This window comes from Anopheles maculipalpis, chromosome 3RL (assembly GCF_943734695.1).
Source record: "Anopheles maculipalpis chromosome 3RL, idAnoMacuDA_375_x, whole genome shotgun sequence".
Taxonomy (NCBI): domain Eukaryota; kingdom Metazoa; phylum Arthropoda; class Insecta; order Diptera; family Culicidae; genus Anopheles; species Anopheles maculipalpis.
The window spans coordinates 8,353,182-8,372,870 of record NC_064872.1 but is presented as its reverse complement, the minus strand read 5'-3'; positions in this window follow the sequence as shown (position 1 = coordinate 8,372,870).

Here is a 19,689-nt window from a genome sequence, read left to right as displayed (position 1 = left end):
TTGTGTAAAGAAACGCTTCCGTGACACGCTCGGACAGATGGACTGGAATGATTTATGAAATGATGTCTAATGAGGCGGGCACATGCTACTACGCACAATGTTTTGGGTGGCTTAGAACTGGGTTACGGGTGGCTAAGAACTAGGTCACGATTTTGGTTGTGGTGCTACTGGATGTTTGGAAGCTAAGACACATTGTTGCAACGCTGGTAAAATTATTTTGATTAACTGTCCCAAGATATATCAAATTTATCGTTAAATAACTTCAAGTAAATCAGGATCTCTAATGACAGTCAACAATAATAGACTTATTAAATGAAACCAAATTTAGAAAGACTTTCACCAAGTTAAACTATAACGAAGTTTCGATTGCCAGATAAAGTGATCTGTGATACTTTTTTTTTTTTACTTCTAATCCCATCCACCCATCGCTCATCACCTCACTTAACAAGTCCATTACAAAACCAACCGAAAATTGACCGATAATGCAGTTTTCGATCCAATCCCTATCCCAACCTATGCTCACGGTAAGCGATCATGGATCGGGGCACGATTTTCATAACGTTTGAAATGTTTATCATTAGGCTGTATCATTATTGGTGCAAGGCAGGACGTGCCAGAAAGGTCCAACTATGAGGTGAAACTGGCTAGCTTTACAGAAATGAAAACGTTACCAATCACATCAAGTCGAAGCTCACGAGATGCGTGAGACATGTCGGCGAGGTGCGCATTCTACCGTTAGCCGTAGAATGGACAATAAAGATAAGAATAGAAGATGCGCCATCTTGGTGTGCCTTAGAGTTACAGAACAGACACGAAAACTACCAAGTTCGGGAATTGAAGATTTGAAGCGAAAATCTCTTCAAGGTATCCGAAAAGCTGACAGCTCATCTTCCGCAGCACCGGTCGGTTAATTTCAAGTTCAAGTTAAAGGGCCTCCCACAGCCCAGCAGGAGGTCATTCGTCGACGAAACAACAAATCTTCAAATCTTCATGCCCCTTTGGAAACAAAAGTCCTATGCAAAGTGCACGATTCGGTCTGCGACCATATTTGTCCGCGAGGCATTGAATTTACCCCAAATGGGACCGCGTGGTTGGGCGCCGGGCGAACCGGAGTCGCGAGGATGATCGCAAGAAATCGGTAAAAATATCATCTTCTGGGGTGCTGGGTGCTTGAACTTGATTATTTCTGCTCCCTTCTTCTGATGGGACGGGATTTTTTTTTTTACCAGCCAAGGGACGTTTGGCACAGAAATGCCGGTCATCTTGGACTCAGCCGAAAAGAAAGGCAACAAAACTACTGCTCCAGGCACCGCCACCCGATGTCTATGAAACTGATATCGCTGACCACCGACTAACAGCAGCACCAACAGGCAGATGACGAACCCTCCCTAATCGTGAGCCATCAGTGAGCGACGAGCAAGGGCTTTGTCAGGCAGCAGAAAAGCGGGGACCATCATCGTGAGTACAGGTTCATTTTTCCCATCCCGACGATATACCTTTCGGCAGCGCGCGAGTGATTCGCATCGCACAAAAAAAATGGCATCCCGACAGGCGGTTTTTGATGTTGGATGTTATTCGAATCGAAATTTATCGCCACCGTCCTCCGTCCGATCGTTTGCGCCCTAGGACAATCATGCAGAACCGTTTTGAAGGAAAGTGCAAGATGAGTTTTTACATGCGATCGGTCGCTTTCTTGGAAGTTGGGAGCTTATTTCCAGCGACTGTCAGCGGAAGAAATTGGCCAGTTTGATGTGGTTTGCTAGTAATTGATTTTTACCTCCAATCGTTGTTTGAACAGACGTCGAAGTACTTGTTACAGTTGCGCGAGAGTGCGAAAGCGTCCTACTGATGAAGCCTGAACATGCTTGATCGATCATCGTGAAATTCGTTTCTTCTTAGTTATTTTTACCAAACTAGAGACGGCATTCAAATAACGCTGGACGCCTATGCTTTAGTGACCTATTTTTGCTACAGTAAAGTTTGATTTCTTTGGCTATAAAACAATCCGCAGCATCATCACGCCGTACAGTGTTCACCTTATGTCGGCAAAAAGACACACCAAAGATCCACCGCTCCGCTTGATTGTGTACGATCCACGGATGCCGACCGATGGCAGGTATTTCACCTGCAGAAATTATAACAATGCCCTGAGCATCGCTCATTTGATACGCACAGCGATCGGTCGGCAAACTCTTCCGCGAAACGCGTGTGACGTAGAGTTCTCGTAACCTGTCACGGAGTGATCTTCGGCACAGGTCCTAAAGAGGGAAAATGTATCCCTGCGGGTAGCCCGGTTGCATGGTTCGGTCGGTCGTTCAGCAAAGGAAGCCGGTCGCCCGAAACGTGGTCGATATACCCGTACCCGGGTACAAGGGGTTGATGGGTTTGTTTTTATGCGTCCAATATCCCGAAATCTCCACCATCGGAAGAGGAATTAAAGATCGTTATCTAAGTTGCCAAAACAAAAAACGCGTATGAAGAGACTGTTTTGTTTTGCTGCCATCCCCAGCCATCTACTTTGCGGTCAGTTTCGTGCTGGTCAACGTCAAGCGAGACTCATAAATCGCGTGATATTGTGTAGCGCCCGGATTAAAATAAAGCAAAAAACACACCTCTCTATCTCTGATTTGTTGATTTGAAGGAAGGGTGATTTTGGTGACCTTAGGCTCGCGAAAACGCGCTTGATTGTGTGACCTTATCTTCACGCGGACAGGTAAAACGATCGGCAAGTCGAGATAGGGCGAGGTATTTTGGTCAGCTTTTCTCGAGCAAATCAAGCAAATATTTCGGGCGATGCTTTGAAAGATTCGCTTGCGGTGTGTTTATGGTGGCGCGATTTTCGACAATAAATTTGGCAGAGTGAGAGTGAGCGATGGCTGCGGATTGGATGTGGCGCGTTGGGCATCAAAGCGACAGCAGAACTGCTTTGTCATAGATCTGTGAAATGAAACTGTCCTTTTCGCCGTGACATTGGCTAGCGATCGGTATCTAATGATGGTAGGATAGGTGAAGCTTTCTTTTCGATTGGGCACAGAGAATTGGGCAATCCAAAAAGGGTTTGACGGGTGGTTGAATATGGCTAGTGGGAAGTGTATTGTCCTTTCTCTGCGGCGATTGAAACAAAGAAATGCGTCATTCAATTTAAGATTTGTGAAAGAGAAGAAATGGCACTAGAAGTAAAGTCCAAGATGTTAAGAGCCTAGTTGTGTCAAAACTTGTGCCCAGAACCTGGTTTCTAATATCAGGTTCTTGATCCATTTTGGATGAATTTTCAAACCCATGCTATTTGTCAAGACATTACCGAAATCATTTGTTTCTTGGAGACTTTCTTCATTATACTTAACCGCACCCAACAAAGGAAAAAAACTCCTCACCTCACTAAAGGCGTCATCGTGCCAGAGATATCCGCTCAGAACCGCTAAACGCAAAATGGTGAAAACAGATAGCAGCAAAGGAATTGGTGTCTTTCTTTTTCATCTTTGCCAGCATGCATCCAATGCACAAAGCAACAAGGCAGTGTAACGCAAAGTCAAAATGTGTGAAACGCTCCAGGTTACTCAATTACCATTATCAGGCTTGACAAACGATCCTATTCAAAAGATTGGTACTAATGGAGGTTCACCTTCGTAGACGATGGCGGGCTGTATGCAAAAACCTCTAGCCGCATAGATATCGGACCCATCGGGCGCTTATTGGTGTGATGGTGGGTTGCATACACTTTCTCGACGCTGCATTTATCCCGAGGGTGAACGATGCGTCCTCGCGCTGTAAATTTGCACGTCGTTTTTTTTTTTTTTTTTTGGTTTGCCAATGGAGCAGCACCGGTATTTCTAATCATTCATGCACCTTCTGGTGGTTTTGCGAAGAATGCCGAGCTTTGACCGCTCAAGTGGAGCGTTCCAGCAGGCGAACAAGTGCGTACGTATACATAACGACAGGCACGACGATTGTCGACGCTTTTGTAGGGCTTTTGAACTGCATCTCTTCTTGGGTTGTGCGCACGCTCCGTACTGCACTGATAATCAATACGCCTAAGTAGCTGTCATTCTCGTATGGCATTCTGAGGTCCTCTCCTGAGGCTGGCAAAGGGAGGATGCACATTTTCCCCCTACTTGACACGCACACACACACACACAAGGCATTGTGCGCAGTAGGAGGAAAGACCCTTGTGTCGTGCGGTAATGGCAATAATCACCTATAACTCACCTCATCGAATTCAATTTGCACGGCTCACACGTCAACCGGAGAGCAGAAGACGATCGGTTCACTTCAGGTGAAAAGCAAGATAAATATTAGACTACAATCTGCAAACATGGATACACCGCACACACCGTACAGGGTCTGGTTGCGTTTTCGCTTGCCTTCCGAGCGAGTTCTCGTCCCCGGAGCTGCTGGTAGGTGGTATCGGAAGAGCAGAGTGGGAATATTAATAGCCCTGGTAAACTGTATTATTATTTCGTTAAGAACGCCTCATCATCGCTTGAGGAAGGGCTGCAGTCGACTTTGCTGCAGCTGTCAAACAGCATCAACATGATTGAGTCGCGCGCTGTCTGCAGCAGCTATCTTCCGCTGTCGATTGTCTTCCGATCTCGTTACGCAGCGCGCCGATTGCAACCTGCCGTAAGATCCGATCCGGACTGCAAATGTGTACTTATTAGTCGGTCGGCAGTCGGCTGCAGCCGTCCCAGCAGAACGGCCAAGTGGTCAAGTAGCCGGCAGAGGATAATATTGTTTCAACTGGGCCCAGAAAAGAGTGCCACGTCATCAAGTGCATCTTCAATGGTGCTTTCTTTCTACCGTTCGGTTCGGGTCGCTGAACTGTGAAGATGATCCGTGCGAGATGATCTCCGATATCGTTGACCAATGAAGGCCAATTTAAGATGAGAAGCAGCAACAACAGAAAAATCGTCAACAAAGTCTTCTCTGCGGGGAGAAAAGACAAAAACTGGAGTAAAAACCTCTTATCACACTCACAAACGGGCGCATTTCAAAGGATGTTCACGCGCTCATCAGCCACCCAACATGCCATACTCGGCCGTACTATTGTGAGTACATTGTGTGAAAATTCTACACTTTCTTCAACGCTCTGTCCTCCCGCCATAGAGTGGAGCAAGTTTTTTGATGGCGGCTATTAAAAAGCTATCGCAAACTCTCGATCGATCGCTTCCCTGGAAGCTCTTAACCCCAGGCACTTCACTGGGTAATGAATCTCCGGCCTGTACAGGATGCATCCGTAGACGCAAAGCCAGTGTAAAAGCAGTAACCCAAGTCGTTTCGCACACGAACACACACAGGACAGATCTCGAGGGTGAGCTTTTTATTGAGCAATTACTGACTAGAGCATCGGGCTTCAAAGAAACTGATGCTCATCAGGCTATGTACAGAAACAGACAACTGTGCAAGAGAAAATACCTGTGTTGCTTTTGGTGGGTGCTTGCGGTTTGCGTTCGTTCTTTTCGATTGGTGAGCTTGGTTTTCGCGATTGCGCGATGAAAAAGCGGTTACTTTCACGCTGGTTGACAGAGACTTGATTCACGGCATGAGACAATTTCATCCACGGTGAGCTGAAGATGTATTTTGGGACGCGATGAGATTGATTTTTGACAGACTTCCATTGCGAAAGACTTTTAGAATAATTCCTAATGATAATGATCTGCTACAGAAAGCTTCGAATAACATAAACAATGCACAAAATTATTCTTAACAGCATAATTGATGCAGTTCATACTGGTAAAAGTTATATAGAAAAGTTCGAAGCTGATGGGAGCATTTTATTCCCATAGCAGAAGTTGTCAGTATCGATACATTTGCTTGTAAACGATTCCCATGCACGATCTACCTGTTCCCATCGCTTTGGCAGGGCAAAAAACACACGCTCAAGCGTAATTTAATACGTACTTGTTGTGAAGGATCATTTCATTAGAAAATTGTGGAATCTTCTCTACCATCAGACAGACTCAATAGTGCAGAAGATGAGGAAAACATCTCCGTGCACATTCGCTTCAGGGCGGAAGCGGCAATCGTTCGTCCACCGGCATCGTCACGATCAGCTCTCTTCAGCCTTTCTGGAGCAAAACTGTCCCGTGCACGGCCGGTTCGATCGATGCGCGATAAGTCGATCGATTTTTATTGATATTTAATCTAAACGATTATCTGCACCTATAATTTAATCAACCGCTACCGTCACTGCCTTGCTTCCCGGCTGCGATGTGGTGGTGAATGTTCCGCTTTTTCTTGCGAGGAAAACATCTGTAATCACCCGTTGATTGAGTTCGGCGCTGATCAAAAGGCGCAGCTAGGCGCGCGCGCGCACACAAATCTTGGCGGTTCGCGGACGTGTGTGTGGGTCCGCGTTTGACATAACGATGACAAACGATGCGCTGAAGTTGGAAGCACCGGTGGAACGGTTGATAATTTAACGCACAACAAGGTTAATGGTACGTGGAGCTGCCGGTTGCCACTATGCGAAACTGGAGGCGACTGAGTTCAAGCATTGGTTGTATGTGATACCTGGTTGTGTATTTTACGCGCGAAGGTAAAGATCATGCTGGACTGGAGTTCCTCAAAATGCAAGTGACAACTACCGTCTTCGGGTAGTTCGCTCTTGACCTGCGTGTCCACAGCAAGCTGCTCCATTTTTATGCTACTTGGTGGACATGTTCGTGGCCGAGGTCACCCGAGGTGTGCCCATGGAGTCGTGTGTGTGAGTGTGTGGTAAGCTTTATGTTTCGAGCTGCCCATCGAATGTCGTACGTTGGAATGCTCATTTACGACGAACGGTGTCCACCGGCGCATGGTGTGTCGCGGTCAAAGTCGTGCACGGGTCGTTCGTCTACGGTGCGTTCCGCGCTTGCATGTAGTTCCAATGTTCGACGAACACCTGCTGCATGTCATTAACTTGCGCATAACATCGGAACTAATTTTAATTTATGGGCACCTTACCGGCGTTGCTTTACCGGCGTTGCTTTACCGGCGTTGGTTGGTCCATGTACTACCAGAGGGAAAACACTAGTTGGACACCGGAACATGGTATGTGAATGCGTGTGTGTGTGTGTGTATGCAGGGAGTGAGTTGGGTATTGAACTTTGATTGGTTATGGTGAGGGCTTATGTGGTACCACTGGAAGTATTGTTGATTGAATTGAGAAATGTGTTAAAAACCTCAAATATATGAATCAAACATAAAAATCACTGAATTTACCAACAAAAAAATGAGAAAAAAGAATAAAAACACGACAATACAAAAATGCGAGGATAACTAAATAAATAAACAAAATAATTATATGCAAATAAAAACAAAATTAAAGCATTTTTTGAAAACAAATACATGAATAAAATTAATTTAAACTATTCACTTAAAATATTTTAACTACAATCTATCATTGCTAACGAGCACCCAAATTAATTCTAAAAAGCTATTCTGAATAACCTTTTAAAATTGCAAACAATTTCATATAAAAAGAATACGAAAGTTATCCTAAAATAAATACATAAAACTAGTAAAATTGAAGGAAATTCAACATAAAAAATTCTTAAGCTTCACTTCGACTGAAATGTAAAAAAATGTTATTTTGATAAAAAAATCATCTTTAATGTACATAAGGCGAAAAGCAAACAACAACATTGCCGATCCCAGTCAGCTTCCCATGCTGCGTCGAACGGTCCAATTGTTTCCGATCGTCTCCATTTGCGATCGCACACTAAAGGAAGCGAAAAAATAGACATCTCGTAGCTAGTTAGCACCTTGTATCGAACCGACCAGCCACCAGCCGTGTTGAGGATGCTGAAACAACGAAGCAGCAAAAAAAAGGGGTGGGTGAATGGGGGGGGGGGGGGGGGGGGGGGGGGGTAAAATAGTACCCTTCCCGCATCCCGAGATAGTTGAGCCGTGCCGAACTGTCCATTTTATGCAGTTGTGTCGCAAATGTGACATTTATTTATGTATTACCGCTCAGCTCCATACGCCCCCGGAGTCATGGCTGAAAAAAAGGGGAAAGAAACAAAAACTGCGCCTCGCATCGTTGTTTGTGGTTGCATTTCGAGTTGTTGTTTTTTTTTTTTGCCAGCTGCTGTTGCTTTGCTTTCTTGTTTGTCACACCGATCGCACACAGTTCGCTTGCTGAGTTGAGAATTCAATTCAACTCTGGTCCAGCACGGGTTGACATCTAGCAATAGGTAATGGTAACGGTGCGACTACTGATGAAACGACTGGAAGCTGTCGATCGGTGAAACGAGCACGTGGAGTTGCAAAGCAAATGGACGCGTCCGCTGTCCGCGATCGGGCGGTGTTTGGTGGATACAGTCCGGGAAAATGCGACAAGTGAAAACAACGGCGAACCGCTCTGGACAGTGCAAGAGAAGTGCAAGGAAATGTATGCAGTTAATCAATTTGTTATTAACCACGTAAAAGGGAACCATAGGGGCCTCCTGACGTCGACAGCGGCAGCGCACACAGAGAGATCGGCCGCGTGACACAATACCGTGGTGTTGTGAAGAATGGATCGCCTCTTCCGCTTCGAGGAGGGAGTTGCTGCTGATTGAATTTAATCAACCCGAAAGGTACAGCAATCTGGACCGGAAAGCATGCAAATCCGCTCCAAGAAGCCTAGCGATCCGATCCGGGAAAGACATTATGCGTTATCCATTAGTGACGCACGTACACACCGCTGTGCTTGGGCTGACCAGGATACGGTGTAGTACTTAGACGGGCAGTTGACGCAGTCTCGGGCATGAATAAATCATGGGATCTCATCCCGGAGCGCCCTCTGTCGGCAAATGGGCCGCTTTTACAATAGTTACACGGCTGTCGAATTTGTGGGACATTCTAGCGTTGCATTCCCCATGGTCCCCGTTCTGGACAACGAGCGCGTTCTAAATGATCCCATTTTCTCTAGGCACTGCAACGGTGAGCTCGAGTGATTTATGTTGCATCATTAGTGAGCGTGCGATCGAACGCACCTCCCGATTGTAGTATATTCTTCAGCCTGAACAATGTGTTGGGTAATCGCTTAGGGTACGCCACACTAAAGGTACCTTCTTGCCATTTGGCCTCACCTTTTGTTAGGGATTTGCATCATTTACACCCAACTCGGCGGCGAAATAAACGAGCCTGCTCCGAAGGGCGATCGCTCGGTATTGAACTTGGAAAGAAGATCACGGGAAAGCGCACATGCAAATCAACCCGGGACCCTTGGTCTGCTCGATCTGGTGGTGCACATCACGTGTCACGTTTTGCAATTTTGAAGGACAACCCGTACTTGAACCACACACACAAAAAAAACGGTTCTGTACACATCCCATTCTGTGTCCGCGACTGCGACAGAGCAAAAGTGATCCACTAAATTTACGACACACGAACTAACAATTTGGAATCGCGGCAAAAGGGCGCACGGCACCGAAAAGGCGGAGTGGGTTGGCAACGTAGGCAACCAAAATAGGTAATGGCTAAAAACAATAGACCCATGCATTCTCGTCTAAGTGCAAGCGCAAGTGTGAGCGATCGAGAGCGCGCGCGCGCGCCCGCACGGAAAAAGAAAATCAATCACTCAGAAATGTTTTATTGCCTATAAAAATAGCGTTCGAAGAGCACCTTTTCGGAACACGGAGATCGAAACAAACAGGCACACGCACACACACACAGGGGAGGCCCGCGAGTCTTCATGGGAGTACCACCAAGGGTATGGTACCGTGGCCATTTGTCGATGTATTAGAGGGTCTCGGTACAAGAGAGGTGCCCAGCACTGGCTGAAAGTGTTTTTACAAGTTCAGGGTCGTTAAAGGCAATTTAACCGCTAGGGATAGCTCTGTCGTTGGGATGCATCCACCGCGTCTCACGACCTGCGAATCTCCACCCCGGCCGGTCAGTTCGAAAGATGATGATCGATATGATTTGCGGGGAACTTTGGAGTTCTACTCGCAAGCGCAATACGTCAGATCGGTATCGGTGTGTTCTAGAGCGCCAAGGACTTTAAATGGCCGACCTTAATGTGGTTGTTTGTATGCAAAAATCCACTCGATCACTAGGCGTCTGACACTTGTGGCGCTTATCTGCCCGCTTGGGTATGTCCAGGTGTACATTGACAAGATCCTGATGGACTGGCGAACATTCACCTCTGCCCAGTGGAACACGTCCAGAAGTTTCAAACAAAAAGGTTAGAAGGCAGTGTTTTCGAACTCACCGTGCAGAATTCTGGAAACGAAAACTCACAACATCAGCCCAGCAGCCTCGAACTTGCTCCAGACCATTAAACGATGGCACAACGGTGACTTTATGGGGCCGGGAGAATTTATTTTACTGCCACGCTACTCGTCCAGCGGACTTTAAAGACCGACTTAAATGTATTAATATAAATGCATGGAAAACAATACGGTTGCGGTCTGCGGACGATGACGACCGCACGGTTAAGCCATTAATTCTTTCGTCCAAGCGGTACTGCCAGAGAAGCGTCTGCCTGCCAGACATTTTGCTGGATGTTTCGGACGCTTCTTCGGAAGTTCGGATGCTCCCCAACTTCGGTGACTGATCTGTTGGGCCACTTTTTTTTTTTTGTTATTTTGCTCTCCATCGGTGACGAGGGAGAGTGACTGGGTCGCAATCGCGGACGGGTTAGTTTTCGTATTCATCATTTATCTGGAAGCTATGATCAGGTTTCATTATTGCCCACCTTTGAGGTTCGAGTTGGTTGTTTTGTTGTTGCTTCCCGGTTGGGTTGGAGCGCGGTGCGATACCATAAAGCAACCAGCCAGCAAAGCCGGCAAACTTGCAACGAACTAGTTTGAATACACGATCCACCTCTGCCGCGACATAACCATTTGTAGGCAGTTTGTTGGGAGCTTGGAATCTTCTTTTCGGCGTTTTTTGTTTGTTTGTTTGTGTGTCTTGAGATCCAGATCGGAAAACGGCAATCTGTGATCTTGTAATGGTGAGAGCTTGAGGAAATAAAAGGCGCAACATTCAACGACACACAAGCACCAACAGCACGAAAACGCACCCCGATGACCCCGCTTTAGTACTGTCAGATATTGAGGAGGGAGAGACCAACGCGTTGGGGCAGTAGCTACGGATACCGCGGGCCACAGATTCTGTTACGCGGCAAAGACGACGATGTTTTATTATAATTGCATAATAAAATGACGATAATACACGGTGTGGTGTACAACAGAGCCACCGACTGTCTGAAGCATTCTCTCCACCCCGTCGAATGGTGGGTGCTATCCCGTGATGGGATCTTCCAATTTTTCCTTCTCGAAGGGTCTCGCGGGTTTTGAATGTCTCTTCTTCGTTCGGGTCAATCGCAAGAGTTCGACCAAGAGACGGGCAGCGTACAGAATCGCGCTACAGGTTGCGGCAGTAGTAACCTGATCGTTCGATCTTAGCGCAAAAACCAAGCAAAGCTAAAGGGTAAAATGCACATAATGCGGTGCTGGTTTTTTGTTGCTCTTATATTGACGATAGCAAAACAAAACGGCAAACACACACACACAAAAAAAGCGTTTGAAATCGATCATACATACCAACGGTTCACCTGCCATCAGGAGGTATCGCAAGAGCTCGGTACACCTCGGTAGCAAACGGTGAACACAGACCGAAAAGTGAACGGCAATAAATTTGAATTAATTTGCGATAATGTGTTTATTTGCACTTTCCCAAATCGGGTCCGCATCGGCGCGCGAAATCACGCACGAAAAACAAACGCACGATCGCTTGTTGCCCGCTTGTTGTGCCCTGGTTGTGGTGATGGTGTTGCGGCGGCTCGAACAATCTCGAAGGTGCAATAAAGGTGCAACGTTTTGTTTTGTTGCACATTTCGGTTGAAGTGTTTGTTGTTGTTTATCAAAGAGAGAGAGAGAGAGAGAGAGAGAGAGAGAGAGAGAGAGAGAGATAAATAAAGAGTTCAAGTAATGTTATCCTGAGGCATCATAATCTGGGAAAAGAAACATACTGCCTCAAGTAAAGGTGAGAGCAATTGAAATAGGAAATTCAGCATTATGACTGATTCACGTTGAATATAATTTTTACCAAAGCCTGCATCTACATGTCTAGTCTAAAGATAGGTCAGAATCTTCTGACACTTTAGTTCCAAAAAGACACAGAATTGTGTGTCATAAATAAGTTTCCTGGTCATGGCACCAAAGTGATTTTCCAGGCAGCTTTTATATCGTTTGATATGAATTTAAAATAAAGTTGATACAAAAAGTGAAAAAATCTTCTGAAGTCGTAGCACTATAAGATGAGAAAATCATTAATTAAAAATGCCAAACGGCGCGCAGATTCGTTTCATAAACCGTAGAAAAAGTGCAACAGGTCAGGGAAATGTGTGTCTCACTGTCTCAACATCGCCCAAAGGCGTGTAAACGACTCTAGAAAGGTTCATATTGAAACAGCTTTCGTCACCGGTTCCCTAGTCGCTTACTCGTGCGATAATGACCCGACACGCTTTAACTACCATTACCGCACGTGCCCAATAAGCGCCAGGGGGCAAAGAGAGGGTCAAACTGACCAACACCCCGCCTTAATGTGTAAAACCCTTTTCACCGTGTGGTGTAGAAAGATGTCATTGGACAGGAAAAGTGAACGAAAAAGGCAAATAGTTAGAAACTGACTGCGTCCTACGCAGCTCTGCACTCACGGGTCAATGGCAGTGACCTGGTGGAAAGGAAACGATTTTATCATCTCGAGGCGTGCACACCAAGAAAATTAATTCTTCAAGCTAATGTTCAGCACTGGAGTGGGTGATGCTGGCAGCAGCATCGACGCCGACAGGCAACTAGTCCCAGCTCTTTTGCCACTCATAACTTTACACGTGACCGCAACCATTTCGATCTAATTAATTATCCCCATAGCGGAGCTCAGATAAGTAGATGGCAGGGGCTAGCTTTTCCAGTACTTTCCGGCGCTGTTTAGTATCTCGACCGATCCTTCTTTGCCTTGTAAAGGCACAGATGAAGCCACCGCCCCATGTTGATCATCGTGCGAACGAATGTACGAACGAACAAAAAAAAAACAGTGCATTTAGAAGAACTAATTGCGTTGGAGATTTTTATGCAAATGGCTGCAGGATATGGGCATAAATCGGTCCCTGGTTTCGCCCTATCGCATTGGTGTATAAATCGCGAAGGGTTTCTTTTATTATTCCCGCTCACTTCCTCTCAGATATCGATACCGCGCACCTAGTTGCTACGGTCAGGCCCAACCATTGACGCAACGCATTCAGTGGGGACCCCGTGGTCCCGTTACCGGGGGTACTACTAATTGAATCCCAGAGCAGCCCGCCAAGTCGCTTCTTATGCATATACACACACACACAAAAAAGAGAGAAAATTGTAACGCTTGCTCGCCTCGCCCAAGTCAAAGCTTGAAGCCGATGGTCGTAGCGGCCAAATTATGCCACCCGCTCGGGAACGGCACGGCAACCCGCGCGCATACTGTATGAGATGCGTCCGTGCCGCATCCGATTAGCGCGCGCCACAAAAGCCAAGCGATCACGAGTCCTCGCGAAATCTGGTGCTCGATGGCGAGCGGTTACGGATGCAGTCACGCGCCAAGCTCGGACGCCCTCGCAAATCGCTGCGAAACACCTAGAACGACGGGATGGGACGCGTACTCTATGAAAGTCTAATACCTGTTTGCGGGTCGCTTGGCGAGGGTGTGACGGTCGGTGGTCTTGCGAACTTGTTGACAGTCGTCCACTGCGCCCAGAGATACACTTGCGGCAAGAGAGTGCAGCAGCCGTACCGTGATCGTGTGCTGGAATTTATCCTTGGCATCGCTTGACGCTTATCTGCAAGTCCGTGCCAATATGCAAACTGCTCCGGTAAGCACTGATAAGCACCGTTTTTCGCTTTACATTTACCGGTGTCCGTCCTGCCGGGAGTCGAGGAGTCCTGTTACGAGAGTTCGATGTGCGCGACTCGGCGAAGGTGTTTGGTTGGTTTGTTGTTTTTGCATATACCTACACAAACTCACACGCCCCAAAGCTGGGAAGGAGGTGTCCCGAGAGTTTCCCGTTACCTTCCATTAGGCAAGGGCTTTATTCAGATGCGCATAAAACATCATCCCGAAACGGAAGATCCTGTTTGAAAACAGTGCGCGTCAAGCGATAGGAAAACCGTTTGTGGTTTGTTTTTTCGTTTAACTCCACACGAGTCGCCTTGGCCACGTGCGTACGTAAGTCCAGTGTTTATGCTTCCCATTAACTTTAACGGCAAATTTCGAGTTCAATTTCGAGCGGCTTATGTTAATGGGGATGTGGTTCACGTTGTTGTTTTTTTGTGTGTATATCGGCATAAACTCCGATACTTCCTCCTGCTCGGCGCCACTTGCTTTTCAGGCCAACCACCACCCTCGCGAAGAAGCTGGTTTGCATCCTGCATTACGCCTAGATTTTCGAATTTCGGTAAGCTTTTCACAGGGCTCACACTTTTCATCAACTATTTCTAGCTGACAAATTTATACAACACTAAGCAGTCAGCTTCCACAAAGGCCTGGTTGGTTTAACATAACCGGGTCCGCGTACGAGGACACGCGTGATCCGGTACTGCTGTACTCTCTCCTAACCAATAACGTCCTATATCCAGTGGGTCCAGTTACCTCTCTTACCATTGTCTCATAAATCCAGCTAAGTCCAACCAATTACCGTGCCAACCAAGAGGAAAGATCGATATTTATTGGAGTTCTTATCGTGATTTGAATTTCATTATCAGTCGTTTTGGTGGTGTGCTTACCTGGTTGGAGATCTTCTCCGCCGAGGCTCGCCGTAGGCATTCGGTGATCTTCGATTTACGATCGAACGGATTCCAGCAATCTGTCATCGAGTGTTGGACGAAATTCGTTCGGCGATTCGGTTACGAGCCAAGCTTCGATAAACCGGCATGGACATTATTAGCTCTGTCTGCTTTAGCTTTTGATCACTCATCAATTAAAAGACCTGTCGGCGGCCGATATGAATCAAATATCGGGCGGTTTAATACATATTTATGCTAATCCTCCCCCTCGGATTGCCGATCAGCTGATCGGCCGAGGTAGTCTGATCGAGTTTAGCTGATAATCAGCCGGTTTTGATATTTCGAAAGAATTTTTAAACACACACACTTACAAAAAGTAAAGCAAAACCACGACATTCAGTTCGGTAAGATCCTCTGCGTTCCGTTTTTGATGACCTGTAGAGCGTTCGAACGGGCATAAATCAATACGAACTGATTGCAGGATAAGCGTAAATGTTAAAGCATCATACATCATAGTGCGATGCCATCGGTGCTACAGCAGGGCGATGATGATTTCATTCGGGCTGAAAATTCAATCCACCTTCACTCGGACGACGTTGGACATGCTGAGCATTCCAAACATTTTCCATCCATTTCATCATTCCACCTGACCGTTTCGGTTCGAAAGTAAAACGAAAGGAGTTGTGTTGCAACACAGACGTTGACCACTGGGCGGTAAAGAAACCGGGAAGAACGCAAAGCCTCCGAAATCCTGAAGCGATCATTAGCGCAACCGAGGCAACCGTGTCACGCACCGGCGCAACCCAGTTTTCCTTTCGTCAAGAACTGACCGCGACGGGAACGCGCCCGCGGGCCTCCGCAACCGACACGTATCGATCTCGGTAATCATTTATCACCCGTTCGATTCAGTGATCCGAGGGGGGGGGGGGCTGAAGGGACGTGAAAGAGAGGGTTTATTTTTCGGGCTTAATAAATAGCCCATTGCTTGGGCCGGTGCCCATTGTAGCCTGGTGAAGCATTAACGATCCTTTCCAGCGCGCGCCAACAGCCGCTTGAAGAGTGGATATAAATTGACTGAATTAAATTATCATACGAGATTGAGATCTTAGGAAAATATTTTCCTTTCTGCACCTTCACCTTCGGTGTTGCGCGCTGGTTACTCGGTTTTTGCTGGAGGCGACTTTGATGAATATCGTAATGCTCTCGCGGGTGCCGCGTTTGAGGCAATCGATCGCGAATGAATTGGGCGCGACCTACAAATAGACGCGCGCGTTGATTGGTTGCAATGCAGTCAGGTGAAGTACAAGGGTGACAGCAGAAGCAATGTTTGGTTGCGTATCTTAATCAGAATTCAACAGTGAGTGTCTGCGAGATCTGAAGAATTCTGCAAATAATTTATTGGGTTATTAGATTACCAGGTTACTACCGAAGGCTAATAGTTGTCCTTATGAGGCTTGCCTGTCTTGTGACTTAATCCGCTCAATGTTACTAGTGAAATCTAAAGTCTTTGAAACCTCATTTCGTAATCGTATCAATATCTAGGACCTAAAAATCTAGTCTCCTCTTCTGGAAAGAAATTTACACATCTGAAAGCGTTTGCTCTTTATTCTCACCAGACATGCAAATCGATCTTGAATGCTATTTTCACGCTGAATAAATGGGGGCTGCGGCACGCTCGAATAAAAACCCCCTCAAGGCCTAAATTCCATTCCTAACCATCTCTTAGAATATGACCCTACTGCCCGTGGACCGCTGCACAGCTACATCACTTCCTGCCCTATAATTCATCGATTTGGCAATAGAAAGATCGCACTTTTGCCTTCTGGTACCTGTTGTGCTTGTTGTTTCCAATATTTTGTCTTCATTAATTCTCGCGCTCCAGCCAAATACCCCAAAGCCAGGGTGCTCTCAAGCGATCGCTATCGAACGCTATGGGGATCGATGATTAAGCGTGGTACTTCGCGAAACGAAATAGTTCCAGCGATAAATTATCCTCCCGGTTTTGCGTGTTGCTTAGCACCGGGAAGAAAGTGGCGATAGAAGAGCGGAAGGTTCAGCATCCCGCAATATTCTCCCGATCAACTTGTCCGTAATAATTGGTTTTCGAAACCGATTACACCGTTTGTGTATGTGTAACGGGCTGGTTTCCTGATGGTGATTGTTTGGAAGAAGGAACCCGTAGGGCAGCATCGTTTCGTGTTTGATTAATGTTCGCATGCGCTCGGTTTTGGCATTTATGTTTTATTAGATTGGTTGGTTCTGCTGAGCCCGGTGGCGGCTAACTTCCTAGTTTCACTTTTCATTTCCTCGGCCGGGGTGCAAGTCGCAGCGAACCGATTGACAGGGCGAAGTGGCTGATCAATTGCTAAACGATCGTAAATTGAGGTGCCCTATCGGGCCATGAGTGTAACATACGGAACGGCTGGCCAAGCTGTTAACCTTTCTGGGTGAGTGAGTTGTGCTTGGTTTACTACCTGGGTTAAATTGAGCGATGCTTAAAGGCTGAGAAAGAGGGGGCGGAGAGAAACAAATAAAGTCACGTTAAATAGGTTGGGCAGTGCCTTCTATCCTTGCGGTGCGTTTCTTTTTGTAGAAAACATTTTGACAGAAAATTTTAGGATTTATTTATGCATCTAGGCAACGCATATTTTCACTTGTACTAGTTCTGAATCTAGAAGTTTTAGACATTCTACGTATCACAAAGCAGGTGAAATTTAGATGCGGTCCAGAGGAATCATGCCTACTTCTGCCTCCATGAACTCCTGCCCACCAAATGGCTTCAACAAAATTTGCGATATTGTCCTCTGCGCGTACGAGTCCTACACTTTGCTAACACAGAACGCCAAAGCACTCGTTGCCAACCAGATTAAAGACCTGACCATGTTACCTAGGCATGCTTAAACTTGGACTGGCCAAAGCAGCAGAAGAAGACCTCTATTGAGCAAAGAAATCAGTTGAACATCCTCATCTTAGTACTACTTCTGTAATGCTGGATTACCGTCGTAAATCAGGGGTACAATTCATTAGACACACTCATAAATGAATACTATTTGCTCAGAATTCCCTTCCTAATGTGTTAAGTGTCTCGACAAAGCACAACTCATTGCATCATTGCAGCAAAATCAATAAACCTAGAGACCCCTTTGTGTAAACACCGACCACCTTTCAACGGCCGGTCAAATGTCATTTAGCCTTCGGGGGCACCTTCCGCCAAGAGCTCATAAAGCGCTCCCTTACTCGACAGATAATCGATTACCCAGACGTTTCAGTGTTTTGTTGTCCGATTCCAAAATTAAGTAATTTCTCATTACCGGCAACCATTATTCGGAAGGCCACCCTGCTGGGCACGACGATGCCCCACCGTTTGCTTATGCATAATGCTGCAAACCGCACTCCAGACCGATGCGATAGATTTTCCACTAAGCTTTTCCAATCGGTGAGCGCGAAACGGTTGTGTTTTTCGGGGGACACCCACCGCACCAGCGACAGATTGGCTTTTAATTACGCAATTGGACGTGGAGGCACCGTTTGTTTTCGGCAAAGCACGGGGGAGATCAAACGGTGCACTTCGCAGGCCCAAGCTGTGGAGTAATTGAAAAATCGTGCCACCCCGGTCGGCATACACATAATGCACCCGATCGATCGAACTGTGTCCGAGCGGTAAGACTAGGCCAGCCAGCCGTAAAGCTGGATTGCACATATTTTCATTAATTTTTCCTTCCTAATCCAATCCGCCGGTGCTGGCTGCAGACCACCGTGGTGGACACCATGGGAGAGCTTGGGTCTCTTTTGCATGCAACCCGTGGCTGAAAGTTGCGGTGCGTCTAATAAAACAAGCACCGGGCTTGAAAGGAAAACCCATCCAACATTCCCGATTAGGGTAGGGTCGTTGCAAAACTTTCACTGGTCGCGGCAGACTCAGGACGCCGGTGTGCAGAGAAAAACGATATACGCCTGAGCGGGGAACACAACACACACACACACACACACACACACACGCACACAACAGTACTCCGATCGTGTAGATCGCGAGCTTGGAAAAACAACGACACACGCGGTACAAGATAATTGCTTAATTAACGTGCTGCGCATGGACAGTCACATAAATAAAGTGCCGTGTGCTTTTAATCCGTGTCTCATATTTCTGGACTCCATCTTTTGCAGGCGATGCACCTTGCAGAATGCCCCAGTCAGGCTCAATAATTGCCTCCTCACCAAGGCGACCGTTGGAAAAGCCGAACCGAATCGAGGCGTGGTATCGATCTGGTGGAGTCGATAATCGTTCCGCGATTCGTTCGCAGCCATCGCCTGCTGTTGTTCACACAGGCGCCTCCGGTCCCAGGGACATGGGAACGGAAACACAACCGGAGGTCACCACGATGGCCGATGGTCGGGCTTTTCGGTTTTTCCTTCGCATTTTACGATCAAATCGTGAGAAGTATGGTCGGTGTTGTGCGCCACCACCAGGGATGTGTTTTTTTCGAGTGTAATTTTCGTTTGTCCACACTCATCTATCCCCACCAATTCTAAGTTCTGCACGGTTTGAGCGAGCTTATGCAAATGGTGTCTCCTTTCCAGCCTGCCTCCTAAAGATGCTGTTTGACTAGTGAAGAATTTCCAGTCGATTTCACTTACCCCAACCACATTCGAGGACAGCGAAGCGTACACCAGTAATGCGCTTCTGTATGATCTTCTGCCTCGGAAGCAGCAAGTTCACTAGCGGACTGCAAATGAAACCTTCTTTCTCAAGGAATAATTACATCGAAATATGTAAAACACACTTCACATCCGCTACTGCACTACTATCACTGCGGCTTTAATCGCGGGCTCGTGTGTGTGTGTGTATTTATGTAGGATGTTCTTCTGCCTTTTTTCAGAATCTCGAACTCCACCAAACTCCTCCAACCTGCAGACAGGGAGTCGTGAACGCGACGACGACTTGTTTCATCCCGGTGCTTGCTAATTT